General features: G+C 47.2%; 1 long non-coding RNA gene and 1 pseudogene across 1 annotated transcript; one reads left to right on the forward strand and one right to left on the reverse strand.

Moving 5' to 3' along the window:
* Window positions 1–203: 203 nt before the first annotated feature.
* Window positions 204–4,275, forward strand: LOC143669793 (uncharacterized). Its single transcript, XR_013169062.1, has 3 exons — window positions 204–396; window positions 632–1,451; window positions 4,189–4,275. It is a non-coding gene; the product is annotated as an uncharacterized LOC143669793 (long non-coding RNA).
* Window positions 4,276–4,633: 358 nt separating this feature from the next.
* Window positions 4,634–4,783, reverse strand: LOC143670094 (U1 spliceosomal RNA; annotated as a pseudogene).
* Between the last annotated feature and the right edge of the window lie 295 nt (window positions 4,784–5,078).

Genomic DNA, 5,078 nt, shown 5'->3' on the forward strand with positions numbered 1-5,078 from the left:
CCAACTTGACCCCAGAACCTACCATCCATCGCAGAACCTACCATCCATCGAGGGTCTATAGAACATCGATTGTGAGAACTCAGCCCTTTCTTGCAGGAAAGTCCCCTGACTAAGGCTTTGCCAAGATGCATCCACTGCTTCAGTCTGGTTGCATCACAAAGGACAATTTCTTTACTGGTAAATCATCATCACCAAGAATGTAATGTCTAAAGCTCAGGTACACATGGTCCCCTGGTGGGTCCCTCCAAAGAGGACTGCATGGGCCTGCCTGGTCTCTGTGACTGGGAAGCTTGGTTCAGCTTATGCTTAAAGAGAGGAAAAAGCCATCTTCACCTCGGCTGCTTTCATCTGGGACAATCGAGGAAATGCCTCTTGCTGCCGAGCTTTTGCAGTTGGGTAGGTTATCCTACTTTTCCCTATAGTTCCTTATAAACTTTCCCTGAAAGTTTCCATCACCCATGTCCTGGAAGACACACTGGGGCAAAGTGACGTGAGGGAGAATCCACGGTGGGGTTGAGAGGAGGTTGGGTGGGATTTATCCGTGCCCAGATATTTGTCTTTCTCATTGCCCCATGCTGGGCTTTAAGCTGTTTCGTAGACACTATGTCTGTTTTCTTCCACCACCTTATAGGTTAGATTACAGTCACCATGTCACAGGTGGAGCAGCAGAGACCCAGAGGGCTTAGTTACCTGCCCAAGAGAAAAAGAGCTGGGATCAGGAGTCGAGCCCAGGCCCATCTGATGCCCAAGCTCATTAAACTTTTCCACTACACTTCACTGCCAGCCAGATTCATTTGGGTCTGCAAAGCTCACCAGAGAGGGATTCACCTGCTCCAGCCACACCTTTTTCTTTTGGGGCAAACACAGGAAATGGATGCTTATACTTCGGATTGAAAACCGGAATCCGAGGCCGAGCTGCTCCCATATTGCTGTTTGACCTTGGGCAAGTCACACCAGCTCGCTGGGCCTCCATTTCCTCAGCGGGGCAGAGAGACAGCTTCTTACGGGGCCTTCCAGCTCTGCCATGTTCAGAGCTTTTGTGCAAACAGCAAGTGCATCCTGCTTCTCCCTGTCTGGTTGCTTGACAGGAGGGAGGGAGGGAGACTGCTGGAACACAAGGTCAATCAATTCTGAGCCAGGACCAAAGCCTAAGAGACAGGGCGTGGCATGCTGAAAGATGATGGCTGGCAAAAATCATTAGAAGCATCTTTCAACAATCTATATGGTGTTATCGATCGCGTTATAGATCATCGTCTTCCATTCCTCCCCCTACCTTTTTTTTTTTCCCCCAAGATCTTCTGGATCAATACAGCAAGTGCATTGAGAATGTAGCAACACATTTAAAACCTTATAAAAGGTTATTTAGTTGCTAACAGTGCAGTGGTTTCTGCAAAGCCTGCCAAAAGGTTACAGCTTTTTGGGGATCATAAATTACAGACGACAGAAAAAAAGTAAGTGCGGTTTTCTTTATTGTCTCAATGATGGATGGACTCCTGAACAGGGCAGAAAATACATCATATCACCTTTAATGGGCGTGCATTTCTGCAGCCATAACTCACAATTTTAAAATAGAAAATGGTGAAATATGGCGTTGTATATTCCACTTGTGACATATTTATGAGTCCTTGCCTTCTTATAAATACAGTGATTGCTATTTCAAAGCGCCATGTCAGGTATGAGCTGAGCACAAACAGCTGGCGCGGCTGAAAAATTATAGCCAGAGTGGACGTTTTCAAAAACTCTCTCTCGCAGCAGTAAATTTACAGTGTTTGCACTAACTGTTATTAAAACCAAATCCATATCTTGGCAACAGGAATCCATTGCTCAGTAACAGCTGGAGTGACAGTGTGCCCGGCAGCTGGGGTGAGCTGTAAACTTGGCCCCAGTGCACATTAGAGGAGGGGAGGTAGAGGCCCCAGGCCGAGCCCCATGGGTCTCAGGGTCCCCCCGGTCTGGAGTGCAGGCTGGGGGCCCAGTTGGGGATGCATCTGTCTGCTCTCCGGCCACCAGACCACCGGGTCTCGCCATGCTGCTTCCAGCTCTTTCTCCTGCCTGGCGAAGGGGCCCCACTAATGGATTTGTCCAGGCCTCTGAGCGAACCACTCCCTCCCACCTCCCTTCTCTCCACCCCTGTGAGTCATTCCAGCGTCTGTAGAGGGAAGCCACCGTGGGGGTGAAGCCCAGAAAGGAAGCCAAAGGATGGAGCTCACAGGGAACAGGGGGAGGGTTTGGGGAGGTAGGGGGAGGTTCCCTGGGCTGTGGGTAGAAAAGGATGGGATAAAAAGGCCAGATGGTTTATGACATCATAACTTTCAATTCAAAATGTGCTGAGCCCCTATTACGAGCTAGGCATAGTTTCAAAGGGATGGAAACAGAGGAAGGAATGAGACACGATTCTTTCTCTCGAGGAGCTTACAGTCCACAGATGGCCTGAGACTCAGACAGCGATGCTGCCATATTGCAAAATACAGTTTAGTATTTTGATTTCTAATTTCTTCTCTTCTCTGACATTTCATTTGGCTTTCAACAGTTAAATAAAACACACAACAGCATTGACCAATTTCCCGATAGCGGGTTGAACCGAAGAAGCCGGGGTCAAAGAATACATACTATAGGATTCAATTTACAGGGCGTTTAAGAACAGGCAAAACTAATCTATGGGGAAAGAAGTCAGAACAGTGGTTACCACGGGTGTGGGGAGGGGGGAGCGTGGTATAAGTGGGAAGGGGTATGAGGTCATCCTGTTGGATGCTGGAATTGGTCTGTGTCTTGAGTGGGGTGATGGCTACACAGGGTATTCATAAGTAAAAATTGTCATAGTTTGCTAGCTGCTGGAATGCGATATACCAGAAGCAGAATGGCCTTTAAAAAGGGGAATTTAATAAGTTGCTAGTTTACAGGTCAAGGAAATGTCCCAATTAAAACAAGTCTATAAAAATGTCCAAATGAAGGCACCCACAAGAGGTTATCTTCCCTTAAGAAAGACCGATGAAGTTTAGGGTTTCTCAGCTGGGTAGGCAGGTGGCAAACATGGTGGCGAAATCTTTAGATTTCTCTCCAGGCTTCTTGTTTCCTGAAGCTCCCCCAGAGGGGTGTTTTCCTTCATCTCCAAAGGTCACTGGCTGGTGGAACCTGTAGTTCTGTGTCTCTGCTGTTCTCCTCAAGTTCTTGTGTCTCTGCTGCTCTTGTCATTTTGCTGTCATTCTTTGCTCTCTCAGAATCTCAAGGCTTTTCCAAAATGCTTCCTCCTTTAAAGGACTCTAGCAAATCAATCAAGACCCACTGGAATGGGCGGAGTCACATCTCCCTCCAATCAAAAGCTCATTACCTACAGGTGGGTGAGTCACATGTCTGTGGAGACAACCCAGTCAGGTTTCCAACCTACATCATTGAATAGGGATGGAAAGAAAGAGTTGCTCCCACAAGACTGATTAGGATTAAAACATGGCTATTTCTAAGGAACATAAATCCCTTCAAACCGGCAGGGTAACATCAGTGCAAATTACGAACTTTAGACGTGTTATACCTCCCCTTCCCCATCCTTCGCACACCCCTAGGGCAGTCATTGGTTGCCTCGTTTGCAGGATGGGGAGACTGAGGCACTACCTCATCCAAGGACACCCCTGGTTTTAGATGAAGCCACAACTCCATTCTCAAGCCAGCGTTGCTTTTATTTCAGTGATGATTTGCCTTTGAGTTGGCGCCCTGAGACTGGGCCTGCTCACCAAAAGGTGTCCTCTTGGTAAAACTTCTGGTCACAGAAAGTTTCCCTCCTCGCAAACACAGTATCATCCAGAGGTCGATGAAAATAAAAAAAAAACAGAGTATTTGCTCTATTCACAGTGAGTGAGTAGGGGGGCGCCCTTTGCTTTTTCCAGAACCCCCCAGTGGCCCTTGGCCTCTACTGTGAACCTGAGGTTTCTAGAGAATGAGCTTTGCAAACCTAAGGGTCAGGGATATCCAACTCTGGCTTTGTGACATATTCAGAATATTCCCAGTAATGTCAGGGTGGGTATACAATTCAGACAAAAATTTGGGACTCATTATATACACTCATTCATTCATTTTTTTCTTTCCACATTTGCTGAGATCCTTCTATTTGTTGAACGTGGATATTTGCTAGAAATGCACAAGGGACTGTGGGTTCCAGGGGGCAGTGACCTGGTCCCTATTTTTTTGAATTTTCAGATTAGAAAGGGGGTTGCTCATCTATACCGGCAGGAGGGAGAGATGGACTCTACTGGGACATGGTGGAAGAGGGCTTCATGGAGGAGGTGACGGTGGTGGTGGGGTCGTGAAGGACACATTTGCCAGGAAAAGCGTTATGGAAGAAAGGGACAGGGCAGGCAGATTGGGGTCCCGAGTTGTCCGGGGGGTGCCTGAGATGAGACCAAAAATGCAAAGCAGAGTTGTATTTTGGAAGACATTAAATGTCACGCCAGAGAGTTAAGCTTTACTCTGTAAGTGAAAGCACGCCTAGGAAATTCTGGACTGGGGTTAGATGCAGTTACAGCTGTCCAAGCCAGCGTCCTCTGAAACCGTGATTTGGAGAGAGGGGAGGCTGGTGGTAGCCAGACTGCCGATTCCACACTGAACGTCTTCTTCTCTATTTTATTATTTTTTTCTCTTTTATCAAGGAAGAGCACAAACAGAGTCCCCCACAACCCCAAGTTTCCCACATTTGGGGAAATTGCAGGGGCCAGCACATCCAGAGTGCAACGGAGAAGTCTCTCCTTGGGAAAACCATGTTTGTGATCATAGTGTTTCCCTATCGGGTAAGTATACACAGTAAACTTCGGAGTGGGAGGCACAGTGGGTCGTGGTGACCTCCAAGGGACTTAGAGCTCTACGATGGTATGATCCATAGTCTCATAAAAATTAAACAACAGGGCGGTGCAATGGTGGCTCAGCGGCAGAATTCTCGCTTGCCATGCCAGAGACCCCAGTTTCGATTCCTGGTACCTGCCCATGCAACATAGAAAAAAAATGAAAATAAATCAAGCAACAGGTACTATCAAAAAAGGCTGGGAACTATTTTGAGGCCTAATCCAACTCTCCTACGCATACATTTTTTTTTT

This window comes from Tamandua tetradactyla, chromosome 26 (genome assembly GCF_023851605.1).
Source record: "Tamandua tetradactyla isolate mTamTet1 chromosome 26, mTamTet1.pri, whole genome shotgun sequence".
Lineage (NCBI taxonomy): Eukaryota > Metazoa > Chordata > Mammalia > Pilosa > Myrmecophagidae > Tamandua > Tamandua tetradactyla.